Here is a 12,285-nt window from a genome sequence, read left to right on the forward strand (position 1 = left end):
AGGAATTATAAGAAAATCTTGATTATCACAACACAATTATGGATTTTTGCCAAAATAAAGGCAGGAAAAACAAATTTGACAGAATGAATGTGTAATAACTTATGAACATGTCTGTCTTTATTTTATCGCTCACTCAAACATCATCAGCCCATCAAGAGACAACCGAGGCATGTGCAGTCATCGTTAATGCCTGGCTGACTTGCACTCATGTAAAAACCATCACTTTACACATATTTTGTATTTTGTTATAATGAACAAGTTGCCATAATTCACTTACTATTGATTAGCTTGATTCACAACTTTAAAATATTTAGATATATAGTATGCAGAGCTCCATTTGTATCTTGCCCTGTACCCCACAGGAGAAGGAAATGGCAACCCACTCCAGTGTTCTTGCCTGGAGAATCCCAGGGACGGAGGAGCCTGGTGGACTGCCGTCTTGGGGTCGCACAGAGTCGGACACGACTGAGGCGACTTAGCAGCAGCAGCCGCAGCTGTACCCACAAACATTTGGATGGATTTGGCCGAGGGATCCATCCAGGGCCACAAGTAATCCAAATGCTTTGTCTCTCCCATTCAAACATGTAGTTAATGAGCACCTACTGGGACTTCCCTGGTGAACTCTTGGCTAAGACTCCAAGCTCCCCCAATGCAGGGGCCACAGGTTTGATGCCTGGTCAGGGAACTGGATCCCACATGCCACAACTAAGAGTTCAAGTGACGCGACTAAAAATCCCACAAGCTGCAACGAGGATCAAAGATCTTGTGTGATACAACCAAGACCCAGCACAACCAGATAAATAGATACATAGATATAATTTTTTTTTTTTAATGAGCACCTACTGATTGCTAGGTGTGTTGATTCGGCCAAGCTATGTAGTTTATAATCCCTGTTCTGAGAGAACCAGTGGAGCTGGAAAGACCTGTGTTCAGTCACTGGAGCACCTCTAGGAGATGTCTGGCACATGGATCCACACTGACCAGCTTTTAATTCAAATGGACTGGAGCTGAGGTCTTGCTTGAGTCCGCTGCATCCTTACTGAGTGGCCTTAGGCAAGTGTCATCTCCTGTCTGAGTCTTGGTTTTCTCCTCCATGAAGTGGGGATAGTAACAATACCTACATCCTTATATTATGAGAGTTAAATGAGATTATGCATGTGTTTTAGTTACCTATTACTGTGTAACAAATTATCCCCCAAACTTCATGGCTTAAAATGACAAATACTTATTACTTCCCAGGGTCTGTGGGTCACTGGCATCACTGGGTGGTGGTTCTGGCTCAGGGTGTCTCACCAGACTGCAGTCAGAATGCTGGCAGGGGCTACCTTCATCTGAAGGTTTGACTGGGGCTGGAGAATCTGCTTCCCAGCTGGCTCCTTCGTGTGGCCGTTGGAAGCAGCCTCAGTTCTTTTGCTGGCTACTTGCAGGAGGCCTACACTCCTTACCACCTGGGCATCCCGACACACGCTTGAGTGTCCTCAACACATGGCAGCTAACTCCCCACAGAGTGAGTGATCCAAGCAAGAGGAGAAAGCCACAGTGCTTTCTTCATGGCCAAGTCTCCGAAGACACGCATCATCACTTCTCCTTTATTGCATTAGTCAGAAGCAAGTCACTAAGCCCAGACCACCTTCAAGGGGAGGGAATTAGTCTCCCTTAGAATTTGGAGACCTATTTTCAGACAGCGTGAACCTACTTAGCAGAGGATCTGGTAAGCAAGTGTTCATTGTGAGTGCCATGATTATTTCCTATGTTTGTACTTCGTTTGACCATTAACAGGGTTCTTTGCATTCTTTGCTGCATTTAATGTTCATAAGAACCCTGTGGTGTCATGATTTCCATCTTGCAGGTAAGGAAACAGGCTCAGAGAGAAGAAACTTACCTAGAGTCAAGCAGACACTGGTGGCAGGGTAGGGCTGGAAGCCTGCCCACTGGTGGGACAGCAACCAGCCTGGCTACCTCTCGAATTGCTTCCACACAAGATGGGAGTTCAAGCTTGGCAGTCAGAAGTGCCAGGAAATCTGAGAAGCCATAGAAATCTAGCAGACCATGGGCAAGGGCAGCAACTCTTCCAGGAAGAGAGGGTGGGACAGGATGGGAGGGCTCCGGCGAGCATGCAGGAGACACGGGACGTGATGAGGTATGGTGGGCTTTCGAGCATGAAGTGCTGGGGGGTGGGGACAGGGGAGGGGTGACAGAGAGAGACTGGGCAGGTGTCGACTGTACCCGAGGACAGACTGGTGCAAGTGACCTTGTCTGGGCAGGGTGACGGGAGCCTGGATGGGCTTTGGGGTGGTGTGGTGCAGCCAGTGTTAGCCTTGGAGGGGTTCCTTAGTGACAGTACCCCAGCCAAGGAGGCAGCAAATTTTGAGGACAAGTCTAGGGCTTGGAGAGTTTCCCCTGGGGCCAAACTAAGTCTCTACCACTTCCAAGCTGTGTGCCATTGGGTGATCTCTAAACCTCTCTGAGTCTTTGTTTCCAGACACTAATACCCACTGAAGTCCTCTTTGTGCCCCTGATACCTAGTGTCAACACAGCTATCAGAATGCCCGTGACACCCTGTGGGGCCTAATTGTCTTCATGGGGCAGAAAAGGATAATTGTCTGGAGCTGTGCTAGCCACTAGCCATATATGGTTGCTGTTCAGTTGCTCAGTCATGTCCGACTCTTTGCAACCCCAGGGACTGCAGCACGCCAGCCTTCCCTGTCCATCACCATCTCCCGGAACTTGCTCAAACTCATGTCCGTTGAGTCAGTGATGCCATCCAACCATCTCATCCTCTGTCATCCCCTTCTCCTCCTGCCTTCAATCTTTCCCAGCATCAGGGTCTTTTCCAATGAGTCAGCTCTTTGCATCAGGTGGTCAAACTATTGGAGCTTCAGCTTCACCATCAGTCCTTCCAGTGAATATTCAGGACTGATTTCCTTTAGGATTGACTGGCTTGATCTCTTTGCTGTCCAAGGGACTCTCAAGAGTCTTCTCCAACACCGCAGTTCAAAAGCATCAATTCCTCAGCACTCAGCCTTCTCTATGGTCCAACTCTCACATCCATACATGACTCCTGGAAAAACCATAGCTTTGACTAGACGGACCTTTGTTGGCATAGTAATGTCTCTGCTTTTTAATACATGGTCCAGGTACTTAAATTCAAATGTAAATTAAGTCAAATTAAAAATTCACTTTCTCAGTCACAATAGCCATATTTCAAGTTCTCCATCGCCACGTCAGACTTAGTGGCTACCCAATTGGACCAAGCAGGATGGAACACTTGCGTCGCTGCAGAAAGTTCCATTGAACAGCACTGATTTAGAGCAGCAGGTCCAATAGAGAGATAACACAAGTCACGTGTGTAATTTTAAACTCTCTGGCAGCTACATTAAAGGAAGCAAAAATAGATACATTAATTCTAACAAAATATTTTATTTAACCCAATATATCCTAACTATTATTTTGCATATCACCAATTAAAAATATTAGTAACTTATATTCTTTTTTTTTTCTTACTAGGCCTTTGAAATCCAGTGTGTGCTTCACATTTATGGCACATATCAACTCTCACTGGCCAGATTTCAAGCATTTGATGGCCACACGTGGCTCGCGGCTAGTGTACTGAACACAGTGGTAGGCGAGCACAGACTCGGGGGCCGGCAGAGCTGGGATGAACACTTCCTCCTTCACCTGCTGTAGTGCTGGGTGACCTTGGGCAAGTTAATCAGCCTTTCTGAGCCTCAATGTCCTCATCTGCAAAACGTCTGTGATTCTCTATATGTGACATTATTATGTAGGTGACACTACCATTTTATATATGTAGAGTTACTATGTTATTACATCATTATCTTCCATGTTATTATTCTTATTATAGCAGCCAGTGCAGTGACCATTGTGCGGATTCATAAAGAGACGGAGCCCAAGCCTTTGGCCTGATGAAAGCTGCAGGGTGAGCTGATGCGGGCCGCTTGCAGTGGTGGTGTCAGTCACTGTCACAGGCCTGACTTCTCCACCAGCCTGTGAGTTCCTGCAGGGCAGAGACCAGGGTCTGTTTATTCTCTGCCCTCACCCCCAACCCTTTCCCCCACATCTGACCCGGGGCTTCCCTCTGACTGGGCCTCAGTCTGTGGTCAGACAAGTAGGAAGGCTGTTCCACTTTCTAGTCAGCCCCCGCCCCCAGGGCCGAGCTCAGAGCTCATGACTCAGGCTCAGCAAACATTTCAGCCCATGAGGCAGCTGGTGGTTCAGAAATCAATTCTCCCTTTGGTGAGTGGGGGTGAGGGGGTAAGAAAGTGGGCTGGGAGAGAGGAGACCTGCTGATTTCGGCAACCTTGGGTGGGTGCCTTTCCCTCTCTGGCCTCAGTTTCCCAACTGTAAAATGGGCAGATCAAACTTGATGAATGCCAGGACCCTTCAGTGGCAGCTATACAGCTGGTAACAAGGCCCCTGACCAGCCAGGCTATGCTCAGAGGCAGCGTCCCTTCTGACACACACTCTCCTGCGGAGCCCAGATCAGAACGCCCAGCCCCTACACTCTCAGGGAAAGTCAGGGCTGGCCCCCAGGTCTCCTGACCCCAAGGTACCTACCATCCTTCTGCCTCCACAGAGGATGGTGAAGAGATGGCACAGCCCACACTCAGGAACCAGCTTGTCATCCTGGCTTGACCACTCACAGCTGTGTGACCTTCAGTAAGGTTCTTAACTTACCTCAGTTTCCTCATCCATAAAATGGGTGTATTACTCCTTACCTCGTACGGTTGTGGTGAACCTTAAATGATCTGATGGGTATAAAGAGCTCAGAACAGCCCCCAGCTCTTGCAGTTTCTTTTCAGGTGTCCACTGTTGCATTATTTTTCACTGTTATATATGCACAAGTGTGTGTGTGTGCGTGTATACATATAGCTTGATGTTACAGTATTATATTATTTTATTACTGATGCTATTGTATTACATGAACTATTGTGACAGTCATCCCACATGAAGCAGGTGGAAGAGGAGGCGCCGTTGGCAGTATTTAGCCTTGCAGGCAGTTAGTGGACTTTATCTCATTCAGTCCTTACGTCAGCTCCAAGAGGGTGCTCCGTGTGATCCCGTTTCACAGATGAGGAGACGGAGGCTTAGGGGTGAGACAACTCACCCAGCGTCACACAGCCAGCAAGCAGCAGAGCAGGGATTTGAACTCAGTTCTGACTCCAAAGGCCTCAGCCTTTCTCCCATGCCTCTGTCTCCCTGGAGAAGAACTAAGCTTGGACTTCCCTGGTGGTCCAGTGGTTAAGAATTTGTGCTTCCATTGCAGGCGTGGGGATTCGATCCCTGATCGGGGATGTTCTGCACGCCATGTGGTACAACCAAAAAAAAAAAAAGAGGAAAAACCTAAGCTCTGGGTTCTATGACTCGGGCTTCCCTTGTGGCTCAACTGGTAAAGTATCCTCCCATAATGCGGGAGACCTGGGTTCTATCCCTGGGTTGGGAAGATCCCCTAGAGAAGAGAAAGGCTACCCACTCCAGTATTCTGGCCTGGAGAATTCCATGGACTGTATAGTCCACGGGGTCGCAAAGAGTCAGACATGATTGAATGACTTTCACTTTCATTTTCTTTCTATGGCTCAATTCCCATACGGAGACCAGTCCAAGATCCTCTCAGGTAGTAGAACCTACCCTCCGACTCCGTCTAGAAGTTCTGGTCCCCAGCTGGGCACCAATAAGTCAGTTCAGTTCAGTTGCTCAGTCATGTTGGACTCCTTGCGACTCCATGGACTGCAGCACACCAGGCCTCCTTGTCCATCACCAACTCCCAGAGCTTACTCAAACTCATGTCCGTTGAGTCAGTGATGCCATCCAACCATCTCATCCTCTGTCATCCCCTTCTCCTCCTGCCTTCAATCTTTCCCAGCATCAGGGTCTTTTCCAATGAGTCAGTTCTTCGCATCAGGAGGCCAAAGTATTGGAGCTTCATCTTCAGCATCAGTCCCTCCAATGAACACCCAGGACTGATCTCCTTCAGGATGGACTGGTTGGATCTCCTTGCAGTCCAAGGGACTCTCAAGAGTCTTCTCCAACACCACAGTTCAAAAGCATCAATTCTTCAGTGCTCATCTTTCTTCATAGTCCAACTCTCACTTCCATGCATGACTACTGGAAAAACCATAGCTTTGACTAGACGGATCTTTTTTGGCATAGTAATGTCTCTGCATTTTAATATGCTGTCTAGGGTCTGATAAATCAGGGTCCCTCCAAATGCCTCCTCCATAGCCCTAGTCCCAGCCATGGCCTTGGAGGGTGTTTTCTTGACAGGACTTTTGTGGAAGCCAGAATAACCAGGGAGCTCAGAAATCTCCCTTTCCATGACTTCATTTGCATAATCCCCACAAGCCAGTGCAGACCCAGCTTCCCTTTGTGATATTAATTAAGTGGAGGAAAATGTCCTGGCTGAGGAAAACTGGCTCCCGATTTTCAGCCACATTCCCCCACGCCATCCATCCTGCTCGCCCCTCCCAACTAGATCATGGGTATGGTGCGGAACTGGAACTCAGCGACAAGAGGTGTGAACCCACTCTCTTGTGTCCCCTCATTCCTGCGTTCCCCTGGGCCTGCCTTAGCCCCCTGAGCCACTGGGGGAAGGAAGGCCTGGCCCCTGATCAGAGATCAGCCATCGGTGGATGTTAAGTGTTCAATTGTGTGATAAAACATGCCATTTGCATTTAAAAATTAATCCCAGAGGAAAATAATAGACTATTAGTTAATGGATAGAATTGACAAGCTGGCTGCTTTCCAATGCCATCTCAGGCAGTTACAGTGCTGAGCTCCGCACAGCCTTCAAGATGGTCCAAGAAAGATGGAAACCACCTGCTCGGTCTCCTTGGACTCCCCTTGAGTCCCGTGTCCCAGCTCCGTGGTTGGAAGTCTGAGGCCAACTGCCAAGTCGGCTCCGTAGCCCGGGGAATACCTCACCGCTGTCACCCGCTAACTGGCTGGCTGACCTTGAGTTAGTCACTTTCCTTCTCTGAGACTCGGTTTCTTTATTTATAAAAGGAGAGGGGTGCAGAAGCTGACGTCAGCCTCTTCTGAATTTAAAAGGGTCCCGGTCATCACCAACAGTGAACACTTGTACTGAGGCATATCCTGTTGAAATCCTCTTCTCAGGAACAGTCTGTCCAAGAGAAGGCTGCAAAGTTTGAGCCCACTACTGCCAGCCCCTTCTCCTTCCCTCTTCTCAGAACCTCTCCTGGACCCCAGATATCTGTTCCCATCCAGGCACAGAGACAGAAAAGTGCCAGGAGACCTGAGTTCTCGTCCTGACATTGCCCCAATCCCCCCGAGACCCTGGACAGAGCTGCTTCCTCTCCCATGAGACCCAAGGGCAGAGGATTCTGGCCTGACCAGGGGCCCATGGGGTGGTATGAGTGCGGTACCTATGCCAGGCTGAGATGCTGGCTGGACCAATCCCAGTCTCCCCCCGAGAGGCACCGTACGGCCATCAGGGTGCGCACGCAGAGCAGAGCAACCTGCAGAGAGAAGAAAGGGCACAGAAGCCTCATTACGAGCATCCTCAGAGAATCTCTCCGGGGGTGAATGAGACAACATTCATGAAATGCTCAGCACAGCCCCTGGCAGCTAATGCTATTACTATCATTATTTCAGTGGTTAGAGATGCCTTAGATTCTGAATAATCACAGATCACGTTCAGGCCTCCTGCGGCTTTTGCTGCGTTCCATTAAGGCCTGACCATAGTGTAGAGCTTCCTGTGTTTTGATTGCCAGGTGCATCCTTCCAAAAACTCCTGAGTCCGTGTCTTGTAATCCAGAGAGTTGTCACAGCGCATATGTCACCACCACCTGGAAGCCTGCTTGTCTTCATCTTCCCTCCTCTTCATCCACCCATCCATCCATTTGGTCAATACCTCTGAAACACCTCCTTGGGCCTGGTCCTATGTAAATATGAACCAGTTGTAGCGGGGCTTCACTCTTATCCCAGAGTGCTCAGCCGTACTTGGTTCTATGGCTTTTTCTTCTCACGGACAAGGGTCCTTAAAGAATGCCTTATCTTTCTGTGGGTTTCCCCAACCCCAGTGTCCACCCCACTCTGAGCTTCTTTGGAAGGGGGCAGCTCTCCTGTGGCCTTTAGTGCCCCCACACCCAGCTTACCAGCCCATCAACCCCACCCTGCTGCACCCCTGTTGCCAGGCACCTATCAAAACAGCTCTTTCAAACTCTGGGAGAGAGGCAAATTGGGAAACGGCCAGGCAGGTGAGCAGCCATAAAAAACCCTGTGTACTCCCGGTGTGGTGCAGAGATCAAAGCATCGTATATCAGGCTCCAGAGTCAACTGTAACAACCTTTTACCTGGATATAACACTCCACAGTTTACAGAAGCAACTCCTACCTCCCGGCTCCTTTCGGCTCCCAACAGGGCCCCCTGCCACGAGGAAGCTGAGAGCCAGGAAGTGACACAGCCTCTCTAAACCGGGCAGAACGTAAATGGCGGCATTGGGATTTGAACTGGGTTCTCCTAACATTTAATCCAATGTTGCATCATATCTGTAGTCTCAAAAGGGCCTTTATCTGGGGGTCAGGATACCTGGCACCCAGCCCAGCATTGGTGAGACTGTTAAGTGACAAAGTTAGCAAAGTCTCTTCCCCTCTTGGGTGCTGTTTCCTCCACAATAATATGGAGAGGGCCGCTAGGCTCACTAGACTCTTAGAAGGATCAAAGCAATCATGGGTGAGAACACGCTGTGGAGACAGGCTGCCCGCTGCAAGCCAGAGGCCGCCCCCAAACCTTCTAGGACCCTCAGCTAGGAGACGGATTATCCAGGCCCTCCCAGCTCCCAGGAGGAAGTGACTGTGGTTCTGGGTGGTAATTCCCATGGCTCACAGATACTGAATAGCCTTTTACCGTGTATTTGAAATACCACGACATTTCTCCCTGCTGATGGGAGAGAAGTTTCGATTCACTAAAGCAAAGCACTTTTAGAGTACCCATGTGCCAGGCCCTCTGGGGCTCCAAGGTGGACAGGATGCAGTCTGCCCCAAAGGGGCTTCCTGTCAGGTGGCAAGCGTGTTGTGTGTGTCCTGTCCTTCTACACTTACAACAAACCTGTAAGGATTAGGACCATTTACACAGAAAAAAACAAAAAACAACTGAGGCTCCAAGTGGTTAAGTATGCTCCCTGCTCCAGAGCACTCAGGATATAAACACATACCTCCCTTAGCCCCAAAGCCCAGACTCTCTCCATCCCACGAGGCTATTTACAAGAATCCAAGATGAAGGCAACTGACACATATGCCGTTAGCACGCTGGGGAGCTTTAGAGAGAGGGCTAGGTCTATAGCAGGATTGCTGGAGGAGGTGGTATGTGATGAGGTCTTTGGAAGGTGGAGAGAATGTGGTCCAGAGTGAAGCAGAGTATGAGTAGAACGCAGAGGTGGGAAATTGGAGGGTGTTCCTAGAGTCTGGGGCTTCCCAGGTGGCTCAGTGGTAAAGAGTCCGCCTGCAGGAGATGCAAGAGATGTGGGTTCAGTCCCTGGGTTGGGAAGATCCCTTGGAGTAGGAAATGGTAACCCGCTCCAGTATTCTTGCCTGGAAAATTCCATGGACAGAGGAGTCTGGCGGGCTACAGACCATGAGGTTGCAAAGAGGTAGACACCACTGAGCACCTCGAGTCTTGAGGGAAACAGTCTGGCTGGCGCAGAGGGGCCTAGAGGTAAACAACAGGAGACAAGACTGGGAAGGGGAGTTGGGCCCTGTTCTCGAGGGTCTTAAATGCCAGGCTAGGGCATTTGTATTAATATTTACTGCAGGGAGCAGCCGGGAACCCCTGAAGACTTTTGAGCAGGAAATCGGTTCAACTGGAGATTTTGAGTTTCAGGAAAACCTTCCTGGGTTTGGCTGGAAGGTTAGAAGCAGATATCTAGAGAAAGGAAATGAAACTAAAGAAGATCCACCCTCTATACTTTGCCTTTAGTTTCCATCTGATATGAAATAGTTAAAAACATCCAGCATTTACTGTGGCCCAGCCTCAGAGCCAAGCATTTCACGTACTATCTCATTTCAGACCTCCCAACTCGATGAGATACACACTATTACAAATGAGGAAATGGAGGCACAGAAAAGTGGAGTGGCGTCCCAAGGCCACAGGGCTCCTAAGAGGTTGAGGTGGATTTGAACCTGGACAGTCTTTCTCTCAAAGCTGCAGCCCTTCTGAATGAAAGCAGGAGGCAGGAAATCCCTGTCCAGAATAAAAACTCAGATGTGCTCCACTGTGGAAGGCTGGTCACAGAGTGACGCAGAGACCCAGCGGTCAAAACTGGAAACCCAGGAGCCCAGCACCTCCTGCCACTGGCTACCTAGGGCGCTGTGCTCCTGAAGGGTGCATCCCCTTCCAGGACCGCCAGGTGGCAGTGGGGAGACTGGCGACACGCAGCCACGGCCCAGCCCAGGCTTCCTTCCCCAAGTCACAAAAGCCCAGGGGCTGGCGGCGAGGAAGGAGGCGCAGCGTGGCTTTCAGGGCACCTGGCCTTCCTGGTTGCTCCCCGCCCCAATCCCCACACCCACTGTGCTCCGCGGGGCGTTCAAAGCAGAGCTGGGGTTGCAGGCACCCGGGAAGGCACAAGGGTTTTACGGCCAGCCCTCCCCTGGAATGCCCACTTCTCTAGTGGCTCAGACGGTGAAGACTCTGCCTGCAGTGCTGGAAACCCGGGTTTGATCCCTGGGTGAGGACGGTCCCCGGGAGAAAGAAATGGCAACCCACTCCAGTATTCTTGCCTGGAAAATTCCACGGACAGAGTTGCCTGGTGGGCTCCCGTTCATGGGGTGGCAAAGAGTCGGACACCACGTAGCAATTAACACTTTGTTTCCCCTGGAAGAGGACACAGCCAATAGCAGTACTGTTGCAAGAGGGTTTTGAACAACCCAGAGAGATGCTTGCTCCACAGTGCCAGGTGGGGGGAAAAAAAAAAAAGGACATAGAACTCTGCATATAGTAAGATTATAGTTACATGCAAAATACTTGCGCCTAGGAAAATGCCTGAAAGGAGATGGATAGGAACGTTAACAAAGTCTCTCGGGCTGCTCGGGCTGAAAATTATGGGTTGGTTTTTGTCTCCCCTCTTATCTCTTCTATATCTATTGTTTACCAATAGGCGTGTGCTACTTTTATCACAAGGTAGAAAAATTTTTTCTTAAGGGAAGTAGGAAAGATATCAGCCACCAATAAGATTTTTTTTTTTGGTCTTTTAACTGTCCCTTCCATCAGGAAGCTTTCCTTCCATATCTAGGAAGAGGTAGTGACTTCCTTCTCTGTGTCCCTGGAAGGATTGAACTGTCTTTATAAAAGGACACTTTTCACTTCGTTGGGTAATTATTGATGTCGATGTCTAAATCTATGCTATTCAATATGGCAGCCAATAGCCACTTGCCACATGCGGTTATTGAGCATTCAAAACGTGGCTGGGGCAAACTGAGAGATGCAGAAATATAAAATACGCACCGAACTTCAAAGACTTAGTGCAAAAAAAAGTAAAATAGTTCATTAATTACATGTTGAAATGATAATATTTTGGATATATTGGGTTAAATAAATACATTAAAATTAACTTCACCTGTTTTTTGTTTTTTTTTTAATGCAGCTGCTAGAAAATTTAAAATTTGCGTAATGGTCTTGTGTTATATTCTACTGGACAGTGCTGGTCCCTGAGCTTCATAAGGATAGATCTGTAAACAGCCATTTCAGGCCCAGAGAGGGGAAGGACCCCGCCTGAGGTCACACAGCAAACTAGAACTTGAGGCAAGTCGACTACGAGACTCCCCTGGGCCTGGCAATGGCTGCAGCTGAGGTCTGAATCATAAGTGGCCACGTGCGCTCATCAGTCCTGCACTTGAGCAGGGATAGGGTATGGGATGGGAGTTGGAGACCTTGGTACACTGAGAGATGACCTCTATGGTCTCTCCCAGCTGTTACTCAGCATAACACACTTTCCTTCCAGAAGCCCTTCCTGAAGCCTTTTCCAGCTGGAAGGACTCGGGGAAAGCTGAGCAGACCCAGAACGCAGTGGCATCCCCAGCATCTCATGGCTGAGATGAGGACACAGGTCCTACTGGCCCCACTAAACCCACAACATCAAGGGAATCAGGGGGGAAAGTGGCCTCAGAGAAACCCCCTTAGCCAGGGCCCTCATTTTCATATGTGCCAAGTGGGGCCCAGAGAGGTTGAGTGCCCTGCCCAAGCTCACACAGAGAGTTAGGGGAGGGCTGGGACATACCCTGGAGTCTCAGTCTAGGGTACAGGCTCCAGGGAACC

The sequence above is a fragment of the Cervus elaphus genome, chromosome 8 (genome assembly GCF_910594005.1).
Source record: "Cervus elaphus chromosome 8, mCerEla1.1, whole genome shotgun sequence".
Lineage (NCBI taxonomy): Eukaryota > Metazoa > Chordata > Mammalia > Artiodactyla > Cervidae > Cervus > Cervus elaphus.